We start from the raw sequence: 12976 nt of genomic DNA, 5'->3' as shown, positions 1-12976 counted from the left end.
TCATCTACCTCTGACTTCCATTCAGTGTGAGTCACAGAGCCACCACAGGCACAGAAACACATACTTGAGCATCCTGTTCCTGGATTATGCAGTGAGTGGATTACAGTAGCAAAAAAGAAAAAAGAAAAAGCAAACGAATAAACAAAAACAAAAAAAAAGGCATACCACAGAGCAACAAGCTGTGGCATTGCACACACAGACACACACCCCTACCACTTACTTTTGTTTCGATATGAAAACCACACACGGATGTACAGTAATTTGTAGCTGTGGTTTTGCACCAGCATGCTGAAAGAAGGGCCTTATATTTCCCACGTTACACATTTAGTTACTATTTCTGGCATTTCGCACAAATGTCACGTCTTCCTGAAACAAACGTTTAGTTCTTTGAAGCTAAACCTCCAGATGAACGCCCCATCAACCTGCCTCCTGCAGTCATGCCGTCGTGGCATCGAAACAAGTTGTGCCGCTGTAATCAAAACACCGGTCCCATCACTGTGGTATTTGGCTAGACGGCCTCTGCATTCTTTAGCTTCCTGTGAATCGCGATTATGGGCGAGTCTGTCACTTTTGGAAATGTTTTGAGATCTTGTAATGGTGCATGCAAAGTGAAAATACTTCAAGCTCCACCTCAGTTTTTGGTCAAATCTCCACAGAAACAATTCAAAAGACTTAAGTTTCCTTAAGCCCCAAACGTCTTGTGCACAAAAAAAAGAAACCAAAAGATTTTTTCCTTTTATATAATCTACTTTGATTTACTTTTGATTTTGCATAATCTACTTTGATTTCTGCAGATGAATAAAACCTGCATTTGCAGTGATTACTGCTTGCTGTGAACATAGATGGGACCTCACAACATTACGCGCATGGCAGGCACCATGCTGTGATGCTGAAAATTTACCAAGCATGGCACACAGATGTGTTTTTACAGCATTTTCCAAATAGCCACCCTGACCCCGATCATTCAGCAACAGGCCAAATATCTCTCCCTGCATCTTTCTCTCCTGAAAGCTGCATCTCAGTTCCCTCCACAGACAGACATAACAAACAGAGTTATCGACAAAAGCAGGAACGAGAAGGCCTGAGAGGAAAGTTTAACTGGGGATGGAGGTGGAGTGACCGTGAGAGCAGTACAAATCTCACGCTTTGTTATAAAAAAATAAAAATAAAAAAAAAAAAACCACGACCAGTATAAAAGATTTAGAGGCAACTCTCAGCAAGACGTTCATGATAACTAAGTAATGTTATTTTTATACGATGACTCAGACCTTGACAATCAAACCTTGGGGACACTTGGGGCTTGCTAGGTGTGTGGGAAGCTGTACAACCCACAACATGCAAGCGTGCTGATACTAATTTACAGGAACATCTATAGAGGAAAAACACAAAATGATAATCAAAACATGCAGAGGGCATTAAGGTCTTCGACTGCTAGCGGACATTGCCTGTTACAGTTTGCCTTTACAAACAGTGAAAACTGAACCACAGACGTGTACATCAAAACGGTTACCAAGTCTTTGTAGACTCAGCATCTGTAAGCGTTCGAGGAAACCTCCGCAAGTTGAAAAATACCATGTGTATTTGTGCACTGTGCACTTTTAGGTAATTACAGGAAGGACGTCTTAAACAGAAGAGAGTAGATGTAATCTATAAGTATGTTTTCCCCCAGGCTGTAATGTGCAAAGTAAAAGTCCAAAGAAAAAAAAAATCTTCGTTCATTCATGTATTTAATTTTTTTTGGTTTAAAAAAAAAAAAAAAAAAAAAAAAAAAAAAAAAAAAAAGGGTTTTAAGCCCTGGGATCAATTATTTGTTTTAATTTTAGGGCAGTTATTTAAGACAATGAGTGTGCTAAACACTGAATTTATTTGTATTTTTTCTCTCTCATAGCTTCATCTGGGTAACAAACCTGGATTCCAATCAACTGGCCAGCTGGAGCCTTTGTGTGCAGAGTTTCTCCCTGCTTCTGCGAGGGTTCTCTGTGGGTACTATGGCTTCCTCCCACAGTCATGCATGTCAGGTTATTCTTAGCAACACTAAATTGGCCCTAGGTGTGAATGTGAGTGTGACAGATTATAACCTGGACAGGTCGCCAATCTACCTCTTGCCCTATGACAGGCATAGGCTCCAGCCCAACTGCAACCCTGAATTAGACAAACAGAAGAAAATGGATGGACTGCCATTTAAGAGGTTTTAAAATGTTGCTAAATCTTACAAAGCTCCATAATACAATTTTATTTATGTAGCGGCAAATCACAATAGTTGCCTCAAGGCACTTATATCGTAAGGTAAAGACGTTACAATGATAAAGTGAAAACCCCAAGAATCAGATGACCTCCTATGAGCAAGCACTTGGCGACAGTGGGAAGAAAAAAAACCTGCCTTTTAGCAGAAAGAAACCTCTGGCTGAGCCAGGCTCACGGAGTAGCAGCCATTCGCTGCGACCTGTTTGGGATGAGGGGCCAGAGACAGGGCTGAGATGTTAGGCATCTCCACATTTTAGAGAAATACTGGTGGCCACCAGTGCTACCCCTCAGCCTCCTAATAGATATACCCATGGTATCAATTTGAAACTGCCACATCACCCTGTTCAAGTTATCACAGTCACAAGTTTTTTTGGAAAATGTGACCTCTCACCATGACCCTGAGGTGAAGTTCACTGAGAATCTAACTCGTCCAAGATTTTTAGTAGACATACGTATGGTATCAATTTGAAACTCCTACGTCGCTTCGTTCTCGAGTTATCGCATTCACAAACTTCGGCGTCCACGTTGCTTGCCCACCCTCGCGCCCGGCACAGTGACACCAATACCCCATCAGCCTGCAACGGCTGGGAGGGTAAAAAGTAATACAAGGCTTTTCAAAGTGAAAACCAAACACCTAACAAATGACAGTCCGTCCCACATCGAAGTAGCATTTTCTGTTGGCAACAGGCTCAATGACAAATGAATGACCATTTCCATTTTTTCTGTGCTTGAAAAATTCAGAACCTGAATTAATCTACCGTAGTTTCACTGATAGCAGATTTCTTTAATGACATAAGTTTTTAAATATTGTTTTGAAAGACTGACATTAACAAATGTGTCATCCACAATTTACACCATGTTTAAATATAATAAGTTCCAAAGACAGCTGTGAATCTTGACAGTTTAAGCTTTCAGAGAACAGGTGGTAATTTGCTTTATTTTTCATTTCTTTGCTCAACAGACATTCTGCAACACAATTCATCTCTTGCATATCAAGCACGCTGCATTCATACGTCTTTATCGTTTATCATTATCATGTTTTTAAATAGTTTTAATAGTTTCTCATTCATACATCTTCACTTTAGCACTATGTGGCACTTGTAATGTGTAGTCACGTCGAACACTGAATGTTGGTCACAGTGACAATTTCCATGTTTGTTTTACATGAGAGTCAAGAAAACAGGACGATTGCTTAAACCGATTCTGCCAACATTATGTGGGTTTCATGTGTAAAAATGACTTATGTGAAATGTTGCTACAACTTAAGCTAATCTTGCGCTTCCAATTAACACAGATCGACTAATCGAGATTAAACCTGTTTTTTTGGTCCCATTTCCTCTGAATTTAGACCTATTTAAGAGCTTATTAAAGATTACAGTGAGCATTTCTCTGAATGCGTTTAATTTGTTCCCAACTCAGCTCACGCAAAAGCACTTCAGCCTCCTTTTACATCGTCACATCATGATGAAATAAATAAGAATCCACACGCAGTCGTTGATATTAAATTAGATGCCTTAGCGGCTTCTTTGTATTACTAGAAAACCTTTGGTAAAGACAAGTGAAGATATTTGGTTTTATTAATTGTAAACAAAGCTACTGAGCCATCAGTGCCACACTGCTCTGCAGTGGTGCACATGGAATATAACACAAGTAAACATTATATCACAAACCAATAATTGAGATGCCTTTCTTAGAGTATGAATATTTTCAAGAAACATCTCAGCAATGTGAACTCATTTCACTCCGCTGCTTTGCAACACAACACAGTCACACTGTACACAGTGGGCTCAGAGCCAGAATAACTAGCTGGTGAGAAGCTCGGCTGACATCCAGTCCTTGCTAACTCCCTCAGCCACATCCCCCAGTACACAAACGTCCACGCTACTAACGAGTGCACATGTCCACACAAGCCCACACACCAACACACACACACACACACAAGCCCACACACCAACACACACACACACAAGCCCACACACCAACACACACACACAATACAGCTGTTGTGTTTCTAATCCGGAGAGGCCAGCGCTGTGGGAACAGGGAGAGTGCTCAGTGGCCAGGCACAATGGCGTCAGTCCCAACACCCAGATCCTAGAAACACACACACGCAGAAAGACTGACAGCAAGGATTGATGCACATCATTCACAGCCAGACTCCTCCTTTCTTTTTCCACCCTCATCAATCTCAAGAGTGTTGCATTTGGCACCCAAGGGAGTCGCTGCCACTCTCTACCACGGAGAGACACCAACAAGATGCCACATACTGACAGGCTGACGAGTCCCTGATCAGACATGACAACATTAAAAAATGCTGAAATTCCCACTCGGGATAAAACTAAAGCAGAACGTGAGCTAAAGAGTGGATGTCAAAGTAATTTATTAATTAAAGTAATTATTACAAGAATGCAATGGATTTCAATCATTAGTACCAACTTTTTTTTTTTTTTTTTTTTTTTTTTTTTAAATGAAACCCAGGAAATTTGACACTTTCAGAAGTGAGGAAGGGAAGGATGTTTTCCAACTATTAAAAATAATATTTTTATCTAGTTAAAAAGGCTTGGCCTCGACAACAACACAGACCAGATTATCTAGTGGAAATTACTGAATGGGTTAGGAGTATTTATGAAAGCCATTGTCAACAAATACAGTTTATCACTCAATTCGCAGATCCGTCCATCTTCTTCCGCTTATCCAATTCAGGGTCATTGGAGTACTGGAGCTTACTCAAGCTGTAACAGGCAAGAGGCAAGGTACACCCTCGCATTCACAAATGCAGATTAAAATTCAAACTTGCAAAGAACAAACCATACACAAATATACTCCAGATACATCGCTTCCTCTGCAAGCAGTCAGTAATAAAATCTGAGGGTTTTTTTCTGAAAATCACGGACGCAAAATCTTCCAGGTAAAAGAGGAACGAGACCATCCAGTTCATTATCAGTGCACAGTTTACGAGCCTGACTGTGTGGAGGAATAAAATGAAGGGAATGGTGTTTATCCGGAGCTTTTCTAATCTTACCACTCAAAGCAGGTTACACTACAAGCCACATTTTGCCTTTTCACAGAGATTCATACTGCACTTAAGAGCTCAATCCACCTTGCATTCAAGCTGACAACCAATTTAGAATAAGCTACCATGCATGTTTTGGAAGTCAGAGTAAAAGGCTAAATAGACCAGCACTTACATAGCACTTTTCTACTCCAAGCATTAAAGCCAATACATGTTATGTTCATGTTATGTTCATCAATTCACACATACATACAGTGCTCTTAAAAAATAAATAAATAAAAATAAAATGTAACCATCAAGAACGTGCTCACACTTCAGTGGATGCACTGGGCATTACGTATCTTACCCAAGGACACTTTGAATTGCAAAGTAGAAGGGCAAGTAAGCCAGGGATTGAACCACCAACCGCCTGATCAGTGAATGACCTGCTCTACCAGATCTCCAGGCATTTCTTTGTGGAGCCTGAATTTTCTCCCTGTGCCTGCAAGCGCAACAAAGAAAGACAAGGAGATCAGGAGGTTCACGTGGGTAACTGTGAATTCACTATTAATGCTGAACAATGTACACCAACCAACCACGTTTAAGCCACTTCCCTAACATAGTAACGGTTCCTCTTGTATCTTCAAAACAGCTTTGACCTCAGGAGATATTCTGTGGTGGATGGGACATTGTTGGTGGATGTGGCTCAAGTTTGTTCAAGCTAAACTCGGGGAAACTCAATCAAATTGGGATCTCGAGAATTTGAAAGGAGAGTGGGTGCCAATGCCTTGTTGGTAAGAGCGTGTAACAGTGTTTAGTTGGGTGTTATGTGCCAAAGTAACGTCCACGTGAATGCCAAGACTGAAGGTTTTCCCTCCAGAATATCAAGATGTACAGGTTTTAGGGTAACATATGCTGCCATCTACGTGACTCATTTTTTCCAAGAAAAATCAGCAAGAAAATACCAAACCACATAATTTGCATACCAAGTATGTGCAGAGAAAGAGTTTCCGTGCCAAACTGGCCTGGCTGGTGTTCAGAAAGGTCACAGACTGATAACATTCACCAAATTATGAAACTGAAAGAGAGGGGAAAAAAGCTGAAAAAAATTAATACATAAACATGAAGGCCCAAAATTATTAAGCAACAATTAAAAATTTACCTTCAAAACTATAACAACTGGTTTTGTTCCAAGAAGAGGTCAGGGTAAAGTACCCCTTACCCCAACTTTTTATAAAACATCTTCTTGTCATCAGTTTTATAGCTTTTAAATTTATGTTCATTAAGTTCCATATTGCATTTAGTTATCTTTGCACCATTTGTGATTAAATACTGGACAAAACTTTGAGAAAGATGCAGGTGAGGGGATTTTTAGGGGGGGTTAGGAATCATTTATTATGAGAAATCTCTTCTGACTCACTGGCATTGGGCCGTCTTACTGACTCAGCTTACGCATATTTTATACATACATTTATTCATATGTAGATAGATGTGTGTACCTACACACAAAAAGTACTAGCTGTGTTAAAATGACCGGGAGAATTTATTCAGGCAGGTTAAATGGGGCTTTCCGTTTTACTAGTCCAGGCTGAGTGGAAGAGTGGATGGAGCCCAAGAGTTGTTGGTTTTTCATGTGTTCCTGGGCAGTATGACTGCTCTATCACTCTGAGGGTTTACAAGCAATCTAATAGCTTAACTAGAACCGAAACAGAGCAACGCTTGATGTTGTGTTAAAGTGTTAATAAGAACCGGCTTACATTAAAAGTTTGTTTTAAAACTGGACTTAGCTGTAATTATATTAACTATTATTTATTAAAGGTTTTAAATTATTTACACAGTTAACACCTTGATACACCCGAGGCAAATGAAATAAGCATCAACATATCGTTTAGCCTCTGGCCATGTACGCTTTTCATTTAGTCTAATTTCCCACATTTATACAAAGAGAGTTCAAAATGCCTGTTTAAATTCTTCAGCTTAAAGTTTTAGATCTACTAAATACATGTCTGAGGCCAAAGGCCAACAATCAGAAATGACTGACTTCTGATCGTACTGAAAAATTGATGTAGTCCTCTGTAGTCCTCCAACATATCAGCAGAAGGTAAAAATGAAGGGAATCACTGGCCTCTTAAATGACTCCCTCTGGTTTTGCTGAATTATTCTGTCATTACATCACCTGAGAAGCATTTAAATCAACCTCCGCTTTTCCAAACAAATGCACCTCTACCTTACGTGACTGCCTATTGACAGCTCTCTTGTCAATGCCGAATGGAATAATAATGAAGATAGTCTGCTGGAACTGATTAACCAAGATATTTCTGTTTTTTCTCCAGTGAGCTCAAAAACAAAACACACACACATTTCCCTATCTCAGTCACCACCCGCCCCCTTCTTCCTCTCCATATCATTCCCCCCCCCCCAAAAAAAAAATGAGCCCCTTAGAGCTCCCCCCAAAAACAGATCTCAGGAAGGGGGGAAAAAAAAGGGGGAAGGTGGAAAAGAGGGCAAGGTGACACATCACAGACCTCTAGCTTTTCACAAAATGCACACCCACTAGCTGCAAGCCCAAAACATGTGTCATACTGAGTTGCCTCCCAGTGTACTACTGCAACACATGACTAACACCTTTTCAATGAAAATAAGAGGACCACAGGATTTAAGTTGTGATGTTAAAATGGTTCTGATAAATTATTTATCAGATTTTATTTTGGGAAACGCAACAATAGAAGTCAAGAGTACAGCAACCTTTATTCTCTTCAGTTGAGGAACAAACAGACCAAAAACAGACCTAGATTCCGGGTCGCAAAAATGAAGCAGAAGTGCCTTAAACCCGTGTTTTATCTGAATGCCACCAGATGGAAACAGCTATGGCTACAAAAAGACCTTGTGTCCTGTAGAAGCATATGGAAAAAAAGTCATTTGCATTGACCTCTAAACATTTTCCTGCTGAGTTTATGGTCTCAGTCAAATTAAACCTATTTTATAAATCTTTTAACAGTCAGATCTAACCCTCCTCGTCGCATCTATTTTCTGCAACCAAGACAGCAGCGGTGGCGACGCTCAACTCTGTTAAAATGTTCCAACAACAGCCAACACTTACCATTTCCATATTACATTAAGAGATTATATTCTGCTTAAAATAAAGAAAGATGTTTTTAGGAAGCTTTGGCCAGTAAAACAACAACAACAGAAAAAAACTCCCTACAAAACAACTAAAAAGCAATGCTAAATTGCATTCTCCATAGAAACCAGCAACAATATGCCAATGGTTAACATTATGGGTGGCTGGGGTTTTAGACGGGGACTGCCCATTGTCAGCAGGCTGCTTGAATGAACTGAGCATTATGAGGAGAGACTGCAAATCAAGTACTAAGCCCTCCCTCAAAGCCGACCCCACTGTCTGCTGAAAATCCACAGAGAATCAACGTACAAGGAGAATGACAGGGAAGGCAGAGTTTCCCACTGGGGCACAGAGAAGGATACAGAAGCAGTAACCCGGGAGGGAATGGGGGTGGTAACTGTGTGAACTTAAAGAAAAAAAGAAAAGAAAAAGAGCGGGAAACGAACGCACAAGTGTGAGAAAAACAAGTGGGGAACGAAACGAAGAGAACAAAAGCAAGACGGTGGAGCGACAAACAAACACTAATTTCCCAGAGTCGTTCTTCATTAAACTAGTTCATGTCCTATTAATGTGTTAATGGACAGTAAAACCCACTTCCAAGGCTGCCTTTCATGTGAAGCTGACTCATCTCCAGCCAGCTCAAATCCCACCTGGTTACTCGGTGTAGTGTGACAGCTGGAAGGTGGGGGAGCCCCCCCTGCTGTACTGTACGTGCTGTCTCATTGTCTTCCAGTAAATCTTTCAATATGCCCAGTATGTTTATATATACAGTTGTTTCCACTAAAGCTGTTCAATGAATCAATCTTTAATTTCAAACTCTACTTTTGCAGTTATTAAAGTGAGAAAACCAAGATAAAACCATTACCATGCTCTATTTTGCGGGGCAGTAACTCTCTTGATTTGCTATTCAGCACATCTTTCCCCCCTGTAGTTTTGACCTTTTCATAAAGTCTAACTGCTATTTTTGTGGCAGGATTACTTCAGTCCACAAAGATCTACTTCTTTAGTTTTTCACTTGACTTAAAGGTAATTCATTTAATTGAACGCAAGTTTCTTCTTGAGATAATTTTCCCCCATAAGCGAGCAGCCCTATGAGCAACAAGTCTTTAGGATTTTCAGAATGACAGACTTAATCATTTTGCTCTCCTCGAGCTGTAACACCTTCATATGAGGGGTTTTCCTGAATGGGCGTCCTTAATGCACTCCGCTGAGCCTGATCAGCCCCTACACAATAAAGGCCATTACTTTTATAATAATACAAAGGTTAGAAAGATTCACAATTTTCTGCATTTCCTCATATAAAATGTTTTACAGTCAGTAGCAGGTTATATTTATTTGCAAACAAATGTTTTAATCTCACAGAGAAACTAACGTAGGCTTTGGAGATCTATTTGAGAGCGTCAACATTTCCAAGTTTATAGCCAGAGAGTTGCTTTTTAAATTTCTGATGCAGCTGGCACCGAATTCCACAAAGGATGAGTTTACTGTGCAAATTCTGGCATGTAGCTCAGGAGGTAGAGAAGTCATCCACTAACTGGAAGGTTGGTGGTTCAATCCCTGGCTGCTCCAGTCTGCATGGCTAAGTATCCTTGGACAAGATACTGACCTGATCCCGAGTGTGAATGGGTGAATGAGGTATGTTGTTTTGAGTGCTCCAGTAGAAAAAAAGAAAAAAGGGCTATATAACAACCGGTCCATGTACTTCATAAGATTAATTAATATTTCTTTCTCTAGAGAGGGGTCAGAATAAATCTGGGGAACCGTCAAGTTGGATCACACTGGCTAATGCAGGTAAACAGACCAAACAGCTGGACAGCCTGACTGTGTTACTTCTTTTTCTCAGCTGTTCCCTTTAGGGGACACCAGAGCGGATCATCTGCCTACATCTCCCCCTCACCCTCTTTCACCACATGAACTGTCGCTGTGGTCTTCCTCTTTTCATCTTGACTTTCACCTCAGTCTTCCACACCCTTTTTCCTTCTTTCAGCATCCCTCCTGACTAGGATACTACTACACACTACATAATGTTGTTAAAAATCAGCAACACAGTGGAAATTACTGAGATCGGGTTAATGCTACCTTCATAGAAGTTGATCTAGCATTATGCATGAGAAGAAAGATGACGGCTGGAAGTGACAGGTGTCATATTTGAGGATTTTGTTGTTGTTTTTTAATATATTAATCCCATTTGAAGCGGACTGAGCTGCTATTTTCAATTTGCTGCTGGCAAAATTTAGGTGCAAAGCAATGTGTTTGATGTGATTATTTCCTTCTGTGCCAACAGTTACGTGAGAGATTGATGACTGGAGAACAAACAAGAGGGTGCACAACAAATCACAGAACTAAAGCAACGTATTTCCCAAAATACCCACCGCTTATTTAAAGGCTCTCTTGTATAGCGCCACACAAGAAAAACCTCCATCATACTGATGCATTTTAGTTCAAATAATCTGTGAAACATCAGAGTTAGGTACCCACATGGGTATCATAGTACGGGAAGATGTTGGTGTTGCGGTTTGGTGTCTCGGTTTCAGATGTGTCACACCCCCAGTGCCACTGAAACCTTCAAATCTCTGCGTTCTGCGTGTCAAAAGAATACAGATTACTTTAAATACGAGTCCTATAACTGTGCCCGTGATTTGAACATTATCACTAGTTCTGGCTTAAAAACTCAGCCATAATGTAATATTACTTCAATATCAAGTGAGAAAGTGTTTGGGGACACGCTGTGGAGTTAACGCATCAAAATGGATTTGATTTATTTAAAACTCAAAAGCCTTCTACTCATTACACCCTTGGTGCTAAGCTCTCCAGAGCCATGATTTCCATACCACATGAGCTGCTGCTCAGACCAGTTCTGGAGAGAAGAGTCGCTGTCAGTTTCTAATTCGGCAGGCAATCCATTCGCATTTTCACACCACTCTCCAAGCCACTGACTAACTGACTGACGGAAGACCCTCTTTCAATTATTCACCCAGACATAGAGCTGACTGCAGCCGTCAGTGATATGGTATTGTGAACCAGTATGAAGACCAATAATATTAATACCCTGAAGCCTCAAACCTGCACATTAAAACTACCTCTGTTTATTTGTTTGTATTAATGCATCAATGCCTTCCAAAGTGAAAGCATGAAGCACGCTCTTTAATACACTTAATGTTAGACTGGCTAGCAGTATGCTCTGCATGAAATTGCACTTGCTGTGTTCTCAGAGGGCTCTGAGCAGACACCAATACACTCGTGGCAAGAGTCCAGGTCTGCTGATTGAGCAGCTTAAATGATATGGTTGTAGCACAGAGTGATATGGCGGGACTCATGCTACAAAAGCTCCTCAAAAGAGGTAAACACTGAATTATACCAATATTCACAGCATTTCCTGAAACCCAATTACCAAATCGGCTAACTTTTCTTCTTTTGGGGGGGGGGGGGGGGGGGGGGGGGGGGGGGGGGGGGATTAAACATCCTGTTTAACTGGGAGATAACAAGCTAGTCATTTGGCCTGTGAGAACACGCCAAGTTTATTCTAGTTCAAAGGGCACACTGTGCATACACGTTTTACTCTACTGTAGGTGCTCGGTTACTGGGAAAACACCTTGTGGTCCCTTCTACTAGCAATGCTGGGAAGTGTCCCACCTGAGAGGAGCTGAGATGATAATGAGACATTAGGCAGCAGAGAGGGATCTCCTCTGAAGAGGAGAAGGAGGAGGAGGAGGTGGGCAGTGAACCAACTGCTGTATCATGTGTCAGTGGCTGATCAAGAGTACCTAGCATTCAGTTTATGGTCACATAAGTGGAAAGCTTCCGTTACAGATGAGACAAAGGCCAGGTGGTTCAGACAGTTTAACTGCCACTAAGACCAAGAGAAAGAGCCTGGATGCAGCCAGGTAACAGCATGCATCTCCAGTGACATTCAAAAGTGTGCAATGTTACATAAGGTCACAGATAAAAATGTGTTATAACACAGTTTTCTAGTCTTTAAGGCCAATTTAAAACAATTTTCTCTGGTTCAACAGCCACAACTGAAGTTTGGCAACTCCCTCATTAGGAAAGGTTAAAAATGTTTAAGTATACACAAATCTGGGGCATGACAAAGCACATCTTAGATCGTAGATGCAGGAAGAGGATGCCGCTCCTAAAATATACCGAGGTCAGTTTGGGGTCAGTTGTTGACCAAGACCTGGGGGGGAGGCTTGGAAGGCCAGGCCAGAGTTCACCCTCTGCCACAAGCCACACTGGGTTTGAAGTCTTCTATAATGCAGAGGCTCATCTTCAGCAGCTGTCCCCACATCTGAGTGATGAGTTTGCGCTGAGATCTCTCCTCAGCACCCGGCAGAGGTGTGTTACGGACAGGTCAATATTTAACCTGTGAATGCAGCCTGGTATGACTGGCGATTTTCAATGAAACCATTTCAACTGTGACGCATGTTTAGGCAAAATAACTGCAGGGCGGACAAAAAGAAAAACTCCCTGGTTACGGTTAAACGCCTTCGGCTGAAGAAAGCCCCACATCCCGATGTTTCATTTCACCGACGCAAGCTAATAATATTACGTTTCTCAGGAAACGCGACTCCTACGACTACCGTGAAGCACCAAACGAATCAGTAAGGACAGAATAAATT

At 41.1% G+C, this 12976-nt stretch overlaps 1 protein-coding gene across 4 annotated transcripts in view; it reads right to left on the bottom strand.

Moving 5' to 3' along the window:
- Positions 1–12976, bottom strand: part of ago3a (argonaute RISC catalytic component 3a) — a 40275-nt gene that overhangs the window by 26452 nt on the left and 847 nt on the right. The gene's annotated exons all lie outside the window — the stretch shown is intronic.

This window comes from Pelmatolapia mariae, linkage group LG10_11 (assembly GCF_036321145.2).
Source record: "Pelmatolapia mariae isolate MD_Pm_ZW linkage group LG10_11, Pm_UMD_F_2, whole genome shotgun sequence".
Lineage (NCBI taxonomy): Eukaryota > Metazoa > Chordata > Actinopteri > Cichliformes > Cichlidae > Pelmatolapia > Pelmatolapia mariae.
Note: the sequence above shows the minus strand (reverse complement) of the source record. Positions and strands in the feature narration are given on the sequence as shown.